Genomic DNA, 21,512 nt, shown 5'->3' with positions numbered 1-21,512 from the left:
CCAGTCAAACAGTTTCCTTTCCAGATCAACTCACTGTTATTTCTCTTTCAGCCACAGCTGATTTTTTTTTTTCCAGTTTTAATAACTACACCTGTGCAATTGTCTTAAATGCTTTACTGAAGTGCAGGGAATTAGACTTAAGGAACTTCAGGTATCTAAAGTTTATCAGAGAAAAAATTATATTAATAGCTTATCATTTATCTTTAGTAACTCTTTACAGCCTTTGCTCACTGGCTTTTAACCTCTAAAAAATGTTGTGCTAAGTGTTTCATGCAAATGCAATCCTTTTTTATGTTTTAAGAATGAAGATCACACTTCTACAAATACAGTAGTGTAGTGGAGTCTCCATTTTGTAATTGTTTGGCAGACGGCATTTTCCTTTATTTTCTTTCTTTCCTTTTATTTATTTATTAATGCCTTGCCAGTTCAGCAAGGTGCAGAATGCATTCATTTACAAGTCAAAAAATCCTCAAAGAGACCCTACAAACAAAGCATCATGCAACACAAACAAGGAAATGCAGTTGCTTGCTGGAACACGGACTCATTTCTTTCCTGCCAAACACAACACTGCACCACCTCCGGCTTGCTATGTTGCCTCTGTAGGCTTTTTTGCTAGCTTAGAAGAAAACAGGAGAAGATAACAGTTGGAAAAGCAGAAGGAGAGACATTTTGCCCTCCACAGTATGCTAGATGAGGATGCACAAAGTCTGGACAAAACCTAGCACAGTACTGGACCTAAATCAGCACAGGCCAGGATTTCCCCAAACTTCCAGATAACCCAGCAACACCAGAGATGCAGTACAGCGAAAACTGAGGTACCACCATTCAATTCAGGAAATGCAAGTGCAAATCTGTAATGGGCGCAACTATATAGATGAGCTTCTATTGCTTCCTATGAACCCATATAATTCTACCTGTCTGAAAGGCCACTATCCGCCTTCCTAATGCATTTATACATAATGCAACTTAACAGGACAAAAGGTTTTCTCATCGATTCTTTCAAATCTGACCAACTGTTCTCATGAATGCAAAAAATAAATACGTATGGGCGTTAATAGCATCAAGTGAAATGATGCATAATTTTCTGAGCTGGAGAGTATACTCTGTGCATGCTAACAATGCTCAATTTCATTGCCATCAAGGGTATTTCAACATTATATTTACTATAGCAACCCCTGAAGATGCTCTTCCTGCCAGTGAAAGTTAGTTCCGTGCTTAGAATAATAATATCTTAATATTGCCAAGAGTGCAGAAGACTAACATCTTAAGTAAGAGCTAAATACAAATTATGCAAGCAAAACAGGTGAAAAAGAGCTTGTTGGTTCAGGATCCCATCCAGCCAACAGAACATTGTTGTCAACTAACAAAATACAAGCTGAAAGCCATACATCTTCGAAATTGCGACAACCTTTCCTTCATGTGAACCATGCAACTATGAGAGCTCTTTGCTTTATGACTGAACCCATCCACAAAACATCCTTTGTGCTAGTTTTTCTCCAGGCTCAAAATATCAGCGTTTCTTGAATAAAAATCCTTACTCTCCCTACCACCCAGCACAGCTGCGTAACAGGAACATTGCATAGGTCAGACAAAGACATTTTAATGAAATGTTGTTTAGATGTTAAGATGCCTACAACATGGGTAGTCATCTTAATATGCTTGTATTATTGACAGAGCCTTTGCTAGTTCTTCCAGTCACAGTGCCACAATGGGGAATACTGGTGGGCAAAGACTTAGCTGTTGCTCATAACAGTTACTGGAAACAAATAGAAAGCTAAACAGACTACTCAGAGTTTGACAGGAAGTAGATGATGGCAGAAATTGCTGTGATACATCCCCAAGACCACACACATTTTGCAGGTTTGACTCCCAAGAGTAACTGAGTCATGCAAACACTTACTGGCTCTGAGAAGGGTAACTGTTCCACAATCGACTCTATGAACTCAGACATTCTGCATCCTCTCATGGTTCTGGGTCATTCATTGTAGAAATCGTTCATTCATCTATACCACTTTTCAGGTTTAGAACCAAAAATTAATAACAATGTTGTATTTTATACAGGGTATAATAATTTTTCCCCAAATCTGTTCTCAGTGATACAGCATTTCTGATTTTGATATACAATTTAAATGAGTTTTAATGCCCTTGTGGTCTTAATGGTTGGATAACTGCTAGACAACCTGGGGCAATTAAGACTCCATCCTCAAAAAACCCCACATACACTGGAAACTGGTTTTCCAGGGCCTGGCAGGACCATGCCTTGGACTAAAAAATCATTGGGTTATTGTGTACAGGAATAGCCTCAGAGCCTGATTAGCCACTTGCCTGAATGGCTTTGATGTGACTTTGCTATTAAGACAATTTTGAGGGTAAACCCATCTGTACCGTCAAACTTTGTCCTTGAACGCACTCACAAGTAGCCTGACCTAATGCTAGTACTCCATGCCTAACCCAACCGCTTCCATCCAGCCTTCCTGACTCTAGGTCAATGTCATATGAGCAACTTCAGGAAACATTCCTGGTGAGTCCTTATATCTCCTGTCACAAGAACAGCTAAGGCAAGAGACAGGCCAGGTTTCAGCTATTTCACAGAAGTTTTTCAAGAAGCCTCAATTTAAACCCAAGAATATAGAATATAGCAAAGACAGTAGCAATACAATACCTGCAACTGATATCTAAAACAGCTAGTAGAGCAGAGTCCTGGGAAGAACTTGCCATCTCCATATGTCCATTTGTCCATCTCCATTTCTGGTCTTGTACAACGAGCACCAGCTTTGACAGAGGAGGGTACCTAGGTGCTCTGTGTTGGTACAACATGAAACAGAAGGCAAACCAGGCACACAACTGGTTTATGTAATTCCAGTGGTAATTGCACAGCAAGTCTAATTAGAATAACCTTGTAGTAATAAATCTAATGATTTTATAGTACATCTGATTATGACAAGAATGACTGTAAGTTGCAGTAATGTAGCTGATCAATGGATAGTTAAGGAAGAAAAGGTATAGATTTTGTGATGAGGCAGGAATAAAAAAAGAGATACTCTCATATGACATCATTTTCAGATTGCTGCTGGTAACAAGGCTTGCTGGCCGAGGGTATTGGCATAATTCCCCCTCATCATCCCAGTCATACTTTTGATCTGGTGAGATGGCAACCAGATTAGGAAACAAATCTGTTTGAAAACTGTCCCGGGGAGAAGGAGGGGGGGAAGTCTGGATGAGGCTGAGGAATCATCAACAACAAGCAGGAAACAGAGGAAAATGCTTCAACTGCAACTACCCTGCAGGGTATGTTCCTATGGCTGTATCCTCAAAGAGATTTAGTGCAGGAGAGAGACAAGAACTCATCTGAACATCTCAGCATGATTGGAGCAGAGCTGCAAAGGAAATTAAAAAACCTCTGTAATTAAATCATTTGCACATTTTTTCTTCTTCACAGTGAAGAAACATTAAAGTTTGTAAATTGAAAAGAAGAAAAAGACTGGTATGACAATCACAAGGCACAGATTTATTACACAGAAGTCTGAAGAGTCAGGTGTAGTTTCTAAAACATTAATGAATTTACACTTTCTTAATTACCTCTCTTACACCCACTTTTACCTCCTGTTCTCACTCTTCAGGTGCAACTTTGAGGTTCCTTTCAGCACAACAGAACTGAAAGAGTGAAGTTGTGCCCCTGGCAGCAGAACAAGGAAAAACGTTCTGCTCAAGGAAATTAAAATGGATATTAGTAGGTGTCACTTTTCTTGTTTTTATAGTCGTTATCATGCATTTGTACTGTGAGATCCTCTAAAGTAATTGCCTGAAATCAAGGCCCATTGTATAATCTATTTAAAGTATGAAATAAGCCATAACACTTGAAGTATGAAGTCTACAAATCTAAACAGATAGAAGATGTAGTGTAAAGGAAAGTATAATGTTTTACTAAACTCCACTGCCAGAACTGGAAACAAAAATCCAATTTCTGAAGTGCCAATGCAGTAGACTATTCACCACTGTGAAAACCACAAGCAGTTCACACAAAGCACTGAATATTATTTGTGGTAACAGTTTAAGTATATAAATGTTGACATTTAAAGGGCAGCATTTGTCATGGTAGATAACATTTTCTCACCTACCATATGAGATACTGGAACGTAATATCAAAAGTGTGTGAAAAGTTGTGAGAAAGCAATACTGGAAAAGTATAAATTCCAGGGTATTGAATGTTTTGAGCCCTCTCTAATGAGATGAAAATGTTTCAGGTAGAAAAGTTCAGTTCATGTGCATTCACTTTATGTTTTCATCTTTTAGGTGTCATTTTTTCTTCTTTTGATTTCAATTTCCTCCCCCATTCCAAATTATTTTTTATGCTAATACAATTCCACCATCCCTTAGGATAGTCTGCTGTAGCTCGCAGGTTTTGTTACCATTTCAGTATGTTTCTTCTTAGTAATTGATAGCTTTCTTTAGGCTTTTAACAGATTTTTCTGCTCCAAACATAAAAAGTTCAGGTAGATATCAAGTTGTGCTTGCATAAGGTAAGTCATAATTGCTCTTACCCCTGCAGCTATTAGCAAGTTTAGGTCAGTGATGAGACTTTGACCTCTGGAAAAAGCCCAACTCAAAGTCAAGCTATATGGGCATAATAGCATCTGTGTTTGTCATGTATTACTTTTAAGAATGCTAAGCAAATTCTCCAAAAGTAATATGACCTGTGGTAATATAGATTTTCTTCCTGACCATGAAGGACAAATATTTATGGGAACAATTCTTCAGTTCCATAGAAAGTAACAAATGTCCTTCAGATGTTTACTTGCAGTCCTGAAAGAGCTTTAATCAGTAAGGATCTGAACTTCTGCAATACTGTGTTATTTCTAATGTGAAACAGACAACTCTGCCTATGATATAAAGCATCATAGCTGGGTTTTTTCCTTTATCCATATTCTGCGCTTTGATTTTTACATTCAGGCTTATCTTACCAATCTCACCCAGTTTCATTAGTGTCAGCCATGACTTACATCTTTGGAGACTTAGCATCCTCTAGCCTGTCTACTGATAAACCCACAAACATATATATATATATGAGTTCTCCATATATCTCTGTGTGCTTAGATTTATCAAATATGTATAACCAGCTGCTGGATTACATATTAAATTGCTCTTATCACAATTTCCATGTATTATGTTTCATCCTCAAAGTGCATTTCTTGCTAGTTGCAGGTCTACTGGAACAGGAAGAAAGAATCAAAAGGATTATTAAAAATACCTGTTCTGGATTTATGGGTCAACACTGTAGGCATGTGAAAACCAGGGGTGTGACACCAACTTAGCAGTTCCCACTTCTGACCTGTGCCTGATTTTGGGTGTGCTGTCTTAGGGCATAGTTTAAGTTCTAACCATTTGTCAAGTATAGCTAGTTTTGTTGCTTTTTATCAGATCTTTTTGTTAGGCTGAATATTTCAATGATCAGTTTGGTTTTATTTATATATTTGCCTTTAACTGAAGTTATAACTAATCTGTAGAAATATGCAACTGCTGCCTTCTTCCCTGTGCAAACCAAGTTATAATTAAGCACATTAAGCCAGGGAACCCTGTGTTCATGATCCTTTGGTGGGACTGCTGAATCTGACAAACAGGTAAATACTTCTGTTCTTTTAGGATGACAATTCAGCAGAGAACATTTTCACTGGGACAAGAAGCATGGGTGTACTTAGCCTGGGAGCTGAATAGATGCCTTTTCTTATGAGGCACAGAGTAGACATTCAGAAGAGCTGGGGAACCTTCTTTCTGTGGGTTTAACTCAATCCTGAAGAGGAAATAAAAGGTCCCTAAAAGCAGTTTCTGAACCAGAGCTCTTGTCCAGTGCTAACTTCAAGAGGTGGGAAGTGATCTCCAGTGGGAGATCTGGCTCCTCATTCATAGTTTGTGACCTGGAGTGAAGAATTTCTCACAATCAGAGAACCTATGGAGTCTATTGCTGAAGCTGAATCAGCAGCGAAAACCAGCTTAGCACTTGAGTGTCATATACCCACACTCGCTGGAACATGTGCGTCCTGCCAGGGTAAGTTCAGACCCGCGTCCTCAGGAGAGACACACCTGAGCCTTGTGCAGGTTACACAGAACCCCACTCCACCACTAAACAGAGCTTCACAGAATGCTCAGTAGCAGCAGAAACAAACGTGTTATCTGTCTGTAAAAGCACAGGTGATGAGAGAGTATTGTCAGCTTCTATTTTCATTGCACTTCACTGTGTCTTTTTTATGCAGAGAAATAGTGAGTCCATCCATTGGACCAAGAAGAGAGAGAAGAGGTTACCACGTGCATAATCTTTGACAACAGAGTACGCCTGTAGTCCCTTATCCGGGATTAAAAATAAAAGCTATTTTCCTCTGCCCACGTTGTTTCAAACATGGTCTAGTTTTAACTTTCCTAAATATCAGATCCTCCCTCTGAAGGTGAACACCAGATGAGCTGGGAGGGAGACTGCAGGAGGTGTATGAAAGGGTGAGGCTGGTACGCTAACATCCAGTGGGATGGAAACACGCTTACTCATACATTGTGTGGGATCTAATCTCCACCTCAGAGACAGTTACATTTCTGTAACGGTGAAAAGCTCTATAGTGTGCTTTATTCATGGAGAACATAGATATAGCAACTTCCACCCTAATTCAAAATATTAATAGTTCATAAGCGGGAGAACTGCAAAAGGAATATTAGTTTTATCATTTCTCTTCTCTTTGCTCAATTATTATCTTTTTTCCACAGGATGAAGCTAGGCAGAGCACTATGTTTCACCAAAGCAGCTTCCTAATGAGCAGAGAAGTTCTAAAGTATCCCACCGCTTCAAAAAGGAACTTGCAAACCAGCATCTATTTATTTGAGGGGGGAAGAAAAAAATCCACAGAAGACTGTTCCTGTTTGATTAAAGATTGTAAAAGGCCCTCTATATCTGGGTATAATAATGAACAGAGAAGCTTTCAAATCTACTTTTAAAATATTCCTATTTAATTTACCCCTTCCAGAAGAAGGAGAAGAAAAAGAAAACATGCATAGACTAAAAAGAACACTGCAAGTTACAAGTTTTTTAACTATCAAATAAACAATGAAGTCCTATCTAACAATTGGAACTCACCTGTATTCATGAAATGCAGTACAGTAGCCTTATCAGAAGGTCTTGTCTCTCTAACACCCCCATGCAATAACTAGTCTAGAAGTCGTAGCCCTCTGTCTCCTTAACCTTATTCTCACTGATGTCCTCATCTCCTGCCACATTTCAGCTTGACATGTATCTCCTGTAGTAGTAAAGACTTACTCTGAAGAAGTCTGTCAGACACCCGCATTCCAAAACTACTGATCCACAGGAAAAGCAAGCATCAAAAATAAAACAGATGAAATTAGAGGCAAAGGCAGATCATGAAGGCATTAGATCTACGTAGATCAGAAGCAGAAACCCTCAGCTCACAGGCAGTTTTGCAGCTTGGGGTTTTCATTTACTGAGGTACCTTTCACGATTCAGAAGTGACTTCAGAGCCTGACTCCTCTTGTGGCTTGAGGCCACTTCATGTTTTTCAAGTGTTTTTCAATCTTCTACCATTACCAATATATGCCAGAACTTGACTTTAAAAGTTCTTGTAACAGGCATGAAAGGAAACGTAAGCAGCAGTTTGTCTGTGAACAGACTTCTATAATTTTTAAGGAAATGGAGGCTTTTGCTGCTCCCTCATTACACTCAGAAACATGGTTGGTGTCCAAAATATTGCCCTAGAACAAGGGAAGAAAAACACATTGCCTAAAACTGTGACTTCTAGACTTATCAACAAACTAGAAATGCCAACAGGGAGGCCAGTTTTCCTGTTAGACTCAAGACCAGATTTTGTCAAGTGACAGATTATTCAAATACACATGCAGATACAAGGACCGCTGCAAAGTTGATCTGCATGTGACCAGAGTAAGACGAGCCAAAGCATTCCTTTTCCACACATTATCGTATTTCCTTTGTGCAGCTGGTTTAAAAAGAAGGTCTTTTAGGTGAAGATTATCCAAATTCAGTTCCTGGAATAAGAACCTGTTTCCCTCCAAACAGCTCTGAGACCTGAATGTATGTTTAACAAAACATAGTTCCGAGGGGAGAATGCAATGGCTGGTTAGAACTGTGCGTAATTCAAGTCTGGAGTTTTGAAACTCCTGCTTGATAATCACACTTGTGCCTTTGAAAATGTCAGTCCAAGCAATTCCTTACATTTAAGGAAAATACCATGCTTCACATGAAGGCACAAACACCAAAGCTGATTTTGTTTCAGCTGCTTTCTAAAAAAGAAAGACTTCAATCGGTCTCTTCCAAGAGCTTCAAAGTACTTAATGCAAATTCTGTGGCTGCCAGTCAAAGGGCAGCATGCAAAGCCTGAAGGAGCCCAGCAGCAGCGGGGCTTCAGGAAACTTAGTCAATGCTGGGAACAGAAGCAAAGCGCTCTAGAGATGGGAAAACAATCATTTATGCGACCTATGGGTCTTGTTGCAGTTTACAGTGCTGGAAGAGGGAAGGCTGGGACTGCTGCTTATTCCAAGCACTGAACTTATATTGGGTGTTTAAACTGACAATGAAAAGCACTAAACATCGGCAGAACAGACTACCAGATGAACAGAGTATAATTTCTCCATGATCTACTCAGTCGTATATGTATATACATTCATATGTGATGTACCTAAACTAGTAAACCTGTACTGAAGTGAACTCAAAATACAGAGTGAATACCAAAATAAATAATGAGGATACAATTTGCTTCATAGCAAATGATTCATAGCAGGGGAGGGAGATAAAATAATCTAATGCAACTTCTTTTTTTAGTGGAATAGCATTTCTAAAAGTACCAAAAAGCTGGCGAAGGAAGAGGAGAGCAGGAAATGAACTTTAGAAACTCAAAACTAATACAGAAAAAAAAATTTTTTTGATACATGACTAACTCCTTTGTGATTTATTGAGCTGTGGATCGTGACTTTCAAACATTTGCAATAACACAGAGCAACCTAGATTTCTCTGAGTTTTTTTTTTTTGTTGTTTTTGGTTTTTTTTTTGAGTTTCACGTAAACTATCAGAGGTTCAAAACCCCTACAAGTATCTAGTTCTCTCCTAAAATCTGCCACACTCCTGACCTTTCTAACCTTTTGTGCTAAACGTTGTTATGTCTGTATATACATCATATAAACACATGACTTATTTATGCAATCAGACAAGCTCTAAAGCAGAATACAGTAAGAACAAGTGAGGTTCTGATTTTCTCTTTTGGAGAGTTTTCAACATTACATCACATTAGGTAACATTTGGAGAGGAAAATTCTGAAAAAACTGGAAGCTGACTAATGCAATCCCAAATGCTTTAATTCACAAAGATGTAACGCTGTTTGGAAATAACCCCTGGAGTCCAGCCTCCCACTTCAAATGTGACTGCCTTGAAGATCTCCACAAATGGATGTAACACAATTTTTCTTGATAGACCATCCAGCTACTGCAGGAAATCACCAGGATATGAAACTGGAAATTTTCAGACTTTCTCATCATCTCACAGTAGTTTCTTTTCAGAGTCTGATACCCCAATCTTGTCAGCAGTGTATATTCTCTGAAAACAACCCAAGTTAGAATGTAATTTTGTCATCCTTAGCCAAAAAACCCCTTTTGTTTCCCCATATATATGTCCACGTTTCCATGAACAAAACCTTCCACAACAACTCTGTCCACAACAAAGTGTTCACAAACCATCTGCAGACTCATACTCAGATGATCCATCTGACCAATAATGTCAACTGACAGTCATGCTGGAGAAGTGTCTGTTCTATTTGTAGAATTTTTTTCGAGAAAGAGGATGAAAATTAAACAAACTACAGAGCCGTTCAAGCTAGAAGTGGGTTAGTAATTTGCACATATATATGACTTTTTTTTTTTTACCCTCTTGTAGTCTGTAACATCACCACTATCTCCTATTTAAAAAAAACAAAGGTCTTTACTCATTCACCAAACTGTTTTGAATTAACACAAGTCTCTACAGCCGTAACCTGTTGTACCCGCACCAGACTGGAACCTACAGTGACAGTACCATAGTATCTCCTGATAAGAATGATGCAAATTAAAATCTCTGCTAGCTGATTCCTCACCCTCATGTGTTCATAGCTTTAACTCTTTAAAAAGCTGTCACAGCCCAGTCTAGGAACAATAAATGAATTATAGTAGAGATATCACCTAAGATCAAGGATGAAAGCGCAAGTTAAGGAGTACAATACATACATCCCATAGCTAGGAAAAGAAGGCCTCTATAGGAACTAGAGGACGTAAAATCAGAGTTGCACATGTAGCAAATATTTTAGAAGAATTTTTAATCATGAAAAAAATATTAGAGCAATAGAAAGATAGTAGAGACACCTGAGGAGCTTTCAGTTTTACGTTTTCCAAATAGGAAGCATATACTATTATGAAACAGCAAATACGCTGGCTAGATTAGTCACTGTGTTATTCCACGTCTTTACTGATGTAAACATCAGTAAGACCAGAATAGTAGCTGAGGGAATTACACACCCTTAATTTTCTCTTTTCTGCTGCATAACACACTGTTCCCAGCTACTAAATTATTTAGAACATCATCTGCAAACACCTGGAAATATATTTCTTGCTTCAGTTCCATCACTTGCATTCTATGTCCTCTCTTTAATTTACTGGCAGAGGAAATCATAAAAGCTGTCATTCCAAATGACTCCTTCAGATCATTTGAAATTACTTCAGTAATGTGTTACTTCAAAGCTGTGTCTTTAAATAATCTTTTCTTTCTACCCTGTACATTACAAGATGCAACAAAAATCTGTGAAACTAGAAGTGTGTTTAGAGGCTGCACTTCCTGAATAGTTAATGATGTTTTGTTACGGTTAATAGAGGAAAACTCAAGGGAACCATAATGGCCAATATATCTGTGGTATGCCTTTGTGAACTGGAATATATACTGCTAGAGAAAATTATAGTAATGCTCTTCTGTTTAAAGGGGAAATTGTCCCTAGGGTACAGCAGTCCCTAACAGAGAAAAAATAGATGCCAGAGGAGCCTCAGAGAAACGCCAATACTGGGCTGAGACCCTTGAACCCAGACCCATGAGCCTTTCATCTCCAAGCTTAAAAGACTAAACCAGATACAATTCAATGAACACACAAGAGACAGGTTGCCAATGGGATGGGCTAGAGACACACGTCCCAGCACTCAGGCTGCATCTTCTGGGGTAAAAACCCATTTTGGGTGGTCTAAATGGTATAGAAAGAGTGTTGAGGCAACTGATGGCCATTTGCCACGATGAGCATGTCAGTGGGTTTTGGGGAGAGGTTGTACCACTGTGTCTGTTAGTGCTCCCTGCCCGGGTCCACATCCCCACAGCTCTGCCAGCCAAGGGAGCCACATGAGAATCCCTGAATTCACTTAGGGGACACTCAGCTGAGCCCAAAGGCTTGTGCTAGCCCAGATGATTCTCCAGAAATGGGACAGGGAGCCATTTGCCCAGCTCCCTCCACAAGCAGCATGGTGTAAATGGTGAGTCAGCAACCACCAGCTGATGGGCAATCGGCAGAGGTGCTTGTGCTTCAGGCACTGCATCCAAAAATCAGTAAATGATGTCCAGCCACAGTATACAATTTCCCTGAAACGTGCACCAGCCACATTTGCCACATTTTCAAAAGAGTCTTCAATCAGCAAACCTCTGCACGTTTGGTTGCTCTCCAGCACTGTATAAATTTCAGTCATAGGTCAGCTTTGGGTGTTGGGAAGACAGGGAAATCTCATCCTGCTGACTTGAAAGTGCAGAGGGTGAACATTTGCAAAGGACGGCAGCAAATGAAAGCTTGCATATTGGTTAGCAACACAACACTTCTTGCCTGCATAACCCTCCCTGTTGCTGTCATCTGCCAAAGCACAACACCTCAGCCATAGCCACCTGTATGTGTAGTGAGTGAGGAGAGGTGACAAAGTCAAGAGCACATCCACATTAAGAGGGACAGTGATCCTTGCTGCCAACATGTTTTGTCCTGTTCTCCAGTCACACCGGCATGCACAAAACTTTGGTACCATAGTTTCTTATTTGACAGCTTTCAGCTCCTTTCTGAGAGTGCTGAGGAGCGCCCCTGTGACAAGCACTGAGTTTCAGCCCAGACTGCATTCAGAAGGTAAAAAGACATCTCTGTCAAAACAGTGGCCTGATTTGTCAAACCTGCTGGTCTAACATGACATTTCAAATTCCATGCAATCTGACCCACATATGGAAACAGCCTGTATTCGGAGTTATCCATCACCTATAAACCATAACAATGTTAGTGAGAGATAGGAAGGTGAACAGATGATGGTTGAATGCCCGAAAGCTTAGATATCTACTTAAAAACCTGTATTTAAAGCAAGTATTTTTGAAAAAGTTGGTTTATATTGATATATAACACAGTGTTCTGAATTCTTTCAACTTTCAACAAATACCTCACAGCCACAGCATTGACTTTAAAGCCTACCTGTTCTTACCGTGTTGCTAGTAACACAGATCTCAGGCAGAAAAAGATGGCATTACTCATCTAAGTGCACAATAGAAGTTTTTACTGCGGTAAAAAACTGCAAACAATTCATCATTACCCAGATTACAGCAGGTTTTGGACCAAATCAACAGCTCTTGACCCAGCCATCTCTTGTTTATCCCTTACTGCCATGCCATGTGCTCCCAGTGCTCTACCTTGAGACAGTTATGGCACAGGTCTGATCCCACGGTGCATTTACTAAGCCAGCAGAAAAGTACCTCGGCAAAATGGAAAACCTTTAGGTGGGTCAGAGAGGTGAATCAGCTCTCCATACAAACAGGGAAGTGACAGAGCTGAGGAGAGGGAGGGATCTTGCTCTTTGGTGTCAACAAGCTGTGACCTGGATCTACATCCTGAGCCTCACTGCAGGCACTCTAAGAGCAAATAGCCCATCTCATCTCTGGAGATATCAATGCTGACAAGGAAAACATGAGAGGGATTAGGAGAAACAAAATTTGCAGGAAAATAATTTGCCTGTTATCACACAACCATTCAAAGACAGAACTGTTTACTGAGAACCCCCTCACAACAGTGTCTGAACAAAGCTATTACCCTTACACTCAAATTTATATCAGGGGTTTTTTTTGAGAATATTACTTTTACTGTACTCAGCCATCTTTTCTGTTTAAAATTGCTTCTCCTTGATCACCTAGAGTGTGGTCAAAATATGTTTGCTACATCATAAATCACAAATCCCAACCCGCCAAAGGCTAAATGTGAGAAAACACACACTAAAAACTCCAAACGAAATGCTGGAAAATTAAAGCCATAGAGAAACATAAAGGCATTTCCTTCAGTGTGGAAACCCTACCACCTTATATTTAAATTCACAGTAGAAATAGTTTTCAGCAGTCAAAGTAAGGGAGATTGGGTCTGTGTGGAATGGAAGTAAGTCTGTCCCACAGAAATGAACATGATATTCTTCAAAATGGAGAAAGGTTGAAAGGCATGCCAGAAACCCCCATGCTGAGTTGATCTCGATGAATATTTGCAACTATTTCTCCTGTGAAAAAGCTCCAGAGAATTCAATGCAGATGTTTTTCAAAAGCTAGACTCTTGAAACCATTCAATAACCATTCTCTAACTATAAGAAAATGAATTAAGCATATTCCTGGTCCACCTAAGAGAAAAATGTTATAGGGCTCAAACTTTATAAATCTGCAGTACTGGTGAAAAGAATTATTCAGCCCTTGGGCTACTAATGAATGGCTGGGTTCACCAGCATTCAAAAGAGTATCAGACATTTATATGGCTAATGAGAGCATTCGTGGTTACGTAAGAAGGGATAAATAAAATTAAGGCTATAAGCCTTCATCCTGCAGGGGTAGGAAGAAAAAAAATAAAAAAATTCTTTGGTGGTGAACTGTTCTATGAAGACCTGAGGTAAAATTTTGACCTTGTTAAACTTACTTAGAATTCTCCCAAAGTAGCTATGATTTTACCCCAACCTTGCTTAATTATGCAGTTTCCTCTAACTTCATTAAGCCATTCATGGTCTGCAGAGCTGCTTATTCTTTCTTACAGCACCTGAAAATAACCAGTATACCTACATATAAGCAGCTGGTTAGATTTCAGGTATAAAGCAAAAAAAACAATTGCTGTATTCCTTTTATGTCCATCTTAGAAAACTGAAATTAAATATTAGATCTGATTAGGAACTGATAGGCTGCTAGCTTGGCTGGCTCTAGGACTATTAAATTCCTTGGTATGAGGTGAGAGTACAGTACAGTGCGTTCCCTATCATGCTACATCTTCCTGCTCCCGGGAAGCAGCAATAGGTAGGTGTTGATTTATTCATGGAGAAACTCTGCTTCAGTTCCACCCTGAATTCCTTTGCCTTAACATCAAAGCACGATCCCAGAAAGTCCCCAGTATTGCCCAACATGTGCTGTTAGCCCTGACCGGCATCTTGTAAGTACAATCCATCCCAACTTCACTCACTTTGTCATCTGTTGGCTGCCTCCCAGGGAGCAGGCAAGTACCAAAGCCTGCTATCCCCCACTCCTCTGTTTTCCTTTGGCTGTCTACCTTCTTGTCCCTCTCACAGACATGCACGCACCTCCCTGCTGTTTCTCCCATACCTATTCTGCCTCCAGCCAGTGCTTTGCCTCCTCTACCAATGTGACAGATGCACAGTAGAACCAACAGGGCTTACACAGGGTATTTATCTCGTAAAACCCTCCCTGTTTCAGCTGGCAGTTCTGCAGGATAGACCCGTGCAGGTCTCTGGTAGCTGTGATGTAGCTCCAGATGCTGAAGTTTCCCTGCTTTTCCCAATACTGTATCCACTAGTTTATGTAACATCCCCAGGAGCCTACATAATTTGTTGTGATTATTCACTGCATTACGATAGGATTTAGGACTACTCTTTTGATGTTTGTCAGTATGAGTCAGGATTACGTTACCCCTCTCATGCCATAAAGCATGATGCCAATGGGTTTTTAAATGGTGGGAAGTGCTGCTCTCCCAGTGCTGCTGGTGACAGCATCACCTCCAATTAGTCGTGAACCCTTTGATGCCTAGTACATGGGGTATTCTTGCTAATAAAGCACTCAATGAGATAATTGAATACTAGAGAACTAAAGTGATGTATTAAATTAAAACTATTCCTTTCTTCCCTCATGTGCTTAAACCCTCAGTTCCTTCTGTAGGAGCTGAAAGACAGAGAAATCCAGTTTACAGAGAAAACATTTAACACTGAGCAAGGAGAAAAAAAAAATGTTTGTGCACCTGCTGCTTTAGTTCCACATAAGAGAAAAAGTTGGGAAACTATTGTGAGCATAGTGAAATACTTTTAAACCCTGCAGAACAGCAGTCCTAAGACCGGGCAGGCTTTTAAACTGACTACAACTTTCCAAGAATCTTGCACAAATTATTAAGGACAAATTCTCAAAGCTGTTAAAGAAATAATTGCTCGTTATCCTTGATTTTCAAAGGAATTTCAGTGTCAGATCCCCTCCAGCTCTTTTGAAAATGTAGACTCAATGTTAGTGAGCCTTATTTTCTGATCTCTAAAATTAAGCTTTCTATCCAGCTCCCTACAAACCTTCAGTATCTGCAGATGAGGGTTTTATAGTGCTGCTTTTAGTGTCCAAGTATGACCATTAACAAAGCAAATAAACCTACAACAAGTAAGTTACACCAACTTAATATTTGCAGAAAGCTGAACGAAATCATTTGTTTCCTTTCAGGATGTTCAGCTTGAGACTCAGATCTTTTAACGGACAATCAAGCCTTCGTATTTCCTCATGCCTTTGTCATACGTACATTAAAGCTATCCTATATGCATATTGCTAAATATTCCTCAGACAAATACAATAAGAAATTAATGTATGCATTAATTGCTACTGGCTTTAGAAGTGATATCAGAGCATTGATAGCTCTCTCCTCCTTTTGGGCTGAATAGGGCTAGGGTGAAGTGACCCGCTGGCCAGTTGGAAAGAAAGCTTCACAGATGGCCAAGACAGAACCAACAGCGATACCACACCAGCTTTATGGACAATACATAATTCCTTGAATGGGGAAGACTGGACTAACTGACCAATCAGTCCCCACTCCTCTCATTTCCATTAGTAAGAAGCAGTGTCTATTCTTTCAACTTTACTGTACAGGAACTAGAGAAACAAAGAATTGGCACAAGAATTTTTTTCCCCAAAGTAAGGCAGCATCAGCACTGTAGGGAGATGAACTTGCTTGTGAAATTCTTGTAAGCAGGAAAATTTAAGACCTTTATCATTATTCCTTATACCTTATGATAGATATGAGGTTACATAGTTAAACCAGCATTCATTTTTGAATCTCCTATTTTTCATACTCATCAAAGATGTTAGATCTTTGACTACTTATGCCAGGAAACAGGGCTCTCAGCCAAAGCTCATCTACACTGTCACACAGGTTTTACAGAAATGGATATCAAACATTATGAAATAATCTTTCTGTAACAGCTGGGTAGCAAGCTCCCAAGAGTGCGTGGTGAATCACAGCTCTGTTCCTCCTCCTTGGGATGGCTTGAATTTCTTTGCAAGTCTCCAGTTTTTTAAAGGATCTCCCTTAGATGGAATTAAACATAGATTCCTTTTTCCCTTCAGATAGGGAAACATTTCAGTTCTTTACCTTGTTTTGTACACAGCACACAAATTTCAAAAGACAGCAGCAGCAACCTAGCACTGGCCTGTGCCTTCACTTCAAATTAGGTTTGACAAAAGGCAAGAAAAGACTTAACAACCCCACAAGCATTTTTACTATCTTATGGTCAGAAAGTATTGTGTTGTCTTTGACCAGTCTGGAGCTCCTGCACTTTCATCTCCACTTGCCTCCTCTTCCTGTGTCACCTGGGGGAAGGAAAGAAACCAAAGAGGCAGTAATGAAAGAGACTGATGGTCCTCCATCTCTTTTTTTTTTTTTTTTTTTTTAAATATCACTAGGAGTAAGATTGATTCCTACAGGTAGGTAGAAAACTATGTGTAATTTGGATTAAAGCCTGTAAACTTTGGCTGTTCAAATATTAACCACAGTGAGCATCACACATGAAGCCTATCCATCTCTTGCTTTCCCTCTGGTTGATTGTTTGGAGCTGAAAGGCCCAGAGAAAGCCAAGTCAATCACTGAGTAAGATTTTTATTTTGCTGATCAAAACCTTGATGAGGTTTAACTAAGAGCAATCAGAATTCACCCTCTTCCTCTTCTACATGACTCTACTTCAGCACACTTCTGTCCTGTTCTCTCCTTTCGCCTCTTTCTTATCAGTTATCCCATGAAAAACATCCCCTTTTCCTGAGCGTTGGCAACTGACGTGGAGGAATTTCACATTCTCTCCCTGATTCCATGCCGTCATGAAGTATCAGACTCATCTGGGGACAGCAGAGCAATGTGCTGTGTGTCCCTGTGAGCTGCATGTCCCAAACCAGCCTCACTGGCAATTTGTGTCTCTGAGCAAAGCAGCTATATACGTGCAGGACCTGCCTGGCAAAACTCCTCAGGTGCTGTTACTGGCTGAGCATTACCCAGTTGTTTGCTGCTGCTGTGCGCTGGGCACAGCACAGAAGAAGTTATTATAGGCAAGCGAGGGCCACAAAGCAGTGGAAAATCCTCTCTGCCTACTGTTGGATTTGTTTTGCAGATGAATGGTCCAGTATTGGGCTGAACTAGAACACCTGGTATCACCGCTCCTTTTTCATCATCTCCATGTATCTTTTTCAGAAAAAGATAAGATTCCTGTGTGGAACCAGTTTGCTCTTAAGTGAAGAGAATCAGATACAGAAGATCAGGAGGCTCTTATCTAAGATGTATTAGTCCAATGGCTTATTATTGGTGGTTTACTTAAAATATATTAGGATTACTAGGAAATATTTGGTTACCTAGAAAAATACTGTCATATAAAGACATATAATAATATATGATAACCCAAAAATTCCTTTTGCAGACAAGTAACATGTCAAAAGCATTTGATGACATCTAACACAAGAAGAAGTAAGGCTGAATTTTTTAACCTCATCAAAGTTTTCCTATATGTGAACAAAAGAATCCGACTGACTGCTGGTCAAAGAAAGCACGTAATTTTGCTGAGCAGGAAAACTTGCTTTAAGTTGCTGGACTCTCTTTGGCTGAACACAAAGTCAGATATTCACCAGTTAAACAATTAATTATTTTTTAGTTAATTAAAATATGTAGCAAATTCATTGTTCAGTGATGTGTTACATAACTTGCAGACTGTTTAGACAGAGCAAATAGGCTTTATTAACATGGCATGAACAAGTATTTTTAAAAAAAACTAAAAGAAATACAAGATTGAGTCTTATGAAAGTCCTGTTGTTTAGCGTCTCTTGAAACTATAGGGCACAATGCTCTTGATTTTATTTGTTTTCAGATTTTCCTTCCCAATGGGCACTTCAGACACCTACATATGTATATTGCAGGGAGGTGGGGAAGGAACCCTGTATCTGAATAAACTGTCTTTGGAATCACACTGATTTATGAGAGATCCCAATCAGAGTAATATTCCTGTATTAACAGCATCTTTTTTTCTTCAGCTTGGATGAATTTATTGCTTTATTTATATCACATTTTTGAGAAATTTTAGAAGCTGAGCATAACTGGCCAATGAAATATGCCTGTGCCTTTGGGTCTAGTAAGGCAATTTCCAGCTCTGAGGGGGACCCCTTCCACTCCTCCTGAAGCGGAATGCGTTTTCTTGCTGTTTGTAAAGTGATCTACATCCAGCCACATCCTGAACCAGCAAAGCACGTGTTGGAACTTGTAGCTTCTGTCCGGAAATGAATTTGACATCTGCTTACATCTGGTGCAAGACTAAATGTCCTCAGTGGTTGTAAGCACAAGCTTTACATTAAGCACACTGGCAGAAGCACCTACCTGTTTCGAAGCCTGCCTGTATTTACAATTTCCTCAGCATTTGAATTTCTGCCACTTTTATCCCCAAGGACTTTTATAATACTAAAGTATGGTCTGAAATGGAGATCTTCATTAGCATGTATACTACGTGTAGCTTCTCAACAGATGCTTACGATTTAGATGTAGCAGGAACTGTCTCTGACCTTCAGTTAATTATTTTATACCACTGCTGAATTTCAAGAACTCCAGGGGGTATCTTTTAGAAAATACCTGCTGAATATTTGAGGAACAGCAAATGACACAAGGTCATCCATTTAATAGGATAGTATCAGCATCCTGTTCTGAGAACCCAAAAGCAATCCTCCATCCAGCACCACTGGTCAGAGGGCAGCAGCAAATGACTCATAGGGAAGAGGGATAATTTTTCATTTCTCAGAAAGTTCCATGACACAAACTTTAACAGATAATTAAGGATTTTTTTCACAGGAATTCTGACTAAAATCCTGTTGACTTTCTCTCTGGATCAACAGAGCAAAGACTGTTCAGTGGTGTGAGAACATTTCTGAGCACAGTAACTGTAGAAATAATTGTATTTATGGGCACACCTCATCTGGACTGCTGCTTCTGAATGTGGTTTGACTTGTTTCATCCATCCCATCTGCAAATTGTCAGAGTAATACTCATCTGAGCAGAAATTTCCTTAAGTCCTAGAAGATGGGCAACCACCTTGGAGTACATACAGGTGTAACAGCTTTGTTATACATTTGATGGAGCTCAGTCAGATAACTAAAAATGTTATGGTAATACTAGCAGTGATAACAGTAACCGGAGTACATTAGTTTACTTTTATTTGACTACCTATATATTTGTAATTTGCCTTTTAAAAACTAAAGTCAATTCTGTATTTATTATATGCTCTTATTCATATCCTATAGTCCATGAATATGAAAAAAGAAAAAAAAAACACAACACCAACCACCAAAACAACCCCCAAACAGTTACACAATGTCCCAGTCAGCCCAGGAAACTCCCAAAGAATTAGCTGTATTCCAGGAAATGAGATTGGAAAGATAATCCCATATGCTTGACAGAGCAACACAACTCTCCAAAGACTTGAAGCATCCCTAGTTCACTGGGTTATGGATGTATGCCCTTCAAGATGCATATGTGGGGGACTGGCCAGGAAAATGAATAAGAAGTATTCAGGAACACAAAAAAGGTGGAAGTTGTGGTATTAAGTAGAATCCATAAGGACAAATTGCCCTTTGCAAGACATGGGACTGATGGCAATACCTCTCCAAGTATGCTAACTCACACCAGTATTTTTGTCAGACACATGCAAACAGACCCATCTCCCATCCTTTCAAGCACTTTCTCCTGTTATTTGTTACCCAACCTACTGTTCTATGAGCAGTTTGTCACCCTGAAAAGCCTTAACACGTGTCATCCTCACCAATACCAGAGCAACTCCTTAACACGTCATCCCCATCAATACCAGAGCACTCTAGGTGAGAGGAGAGCTGGACCTGACTCTTCGCAACAATTACAATAGTTCTTTTGGCAATGACTGGATAATCATGGGGATGGCGGGAGGGCGGATTTTCAGGAGAACTTTTCCCATTTTTTGCTGAGCAAAGCTACCTACACAGCACGCAACATCTTACAACAGCTTCAGAACACCTTCATTTTGGCTTTAAATCTTGCTTTGCCTCTCCTGAACTTGTTAAACACCCGCATCAAGAGACAGAAAAATGGTACCAAGGTTTACAATGCTCAGAAATCTACAGGGAATCTAGAAGTTGCATCCAGCTTTTAAAAATAGTACCAAAGCCACTGCTGTTTTCATGACTGCAGTCAAGTTGAGCGAGCAGGAGACATCTCCAGACTTCACAGGCTGTGGACCAGCCCTCTAGGAAGTAGCCGCTGCCTGCTCATCGAATCCACTGACCCTGACAGCTTGTCACTGCTCTGCTTTGCTCTGACAGGCAAATACAAACCACCTTTCACACATCCAGCCTTACCCCTGAGACACCGTATAACAGAAAGTCTATTCAATAACACACATTAAACACAAAATGACAGAAGATTAATAAAGGGAGGAAACAAATGAGGGGAAAGAATTTTGGGGGAAAACACTGACATGAGACTTTTAGAACTGAATAATAGGTTTGATTGCTTTACATCTACTAAAATAAGTCTTTGTGGTAGTTTTGAAAACCTCAAATAGCTTTCAAGCTCTGATTCAAAGTGCAGTGAAATCAATAGGAAGGTGTCTAGTAGCTAAGAGAGTTAACAGATCAGAGTATGCAGAAGATGCAGAAATTTGATTTCATCCAAGGCTGTGCACATTTTCTACTTTACTTTTGCTCACTAGTGATAATATGCACTTTTGTACACAAGGAAATAAACCACTTATTCATAGCTTTACAGATTATTACTGACATTTTCTACAGCAATGCCTGCAGTTTCAGACATTATTTATAAGAAGTCTGATTATTTTTTTCCCCTCAACAGTGTAGTTAATTTTTATTGTTATTATTATTTTATTTTTCTGGATTGATCATACTACAAGGAACGTAAAACCAGAATTATACAGTAAATAAA

The sequence above is a fragment of the Falco biarmicus genome, chromosome 9 (assembly GCF_023638135.1).
Source record: "Falco biarmicus isolate bFalBia1 chromosome 9, bFalBia1.pri, whole genome shotgun sequence".
NCBI classification, from domain to species: domain Eukaryota; kingdom Metazoa; phylum Chordata; class Aves; order Falconiformes; family Falconidae; genus Falco; species Falco biarmicus.
Note: the sequence above shows the minus strand (reverse complement) of the source record.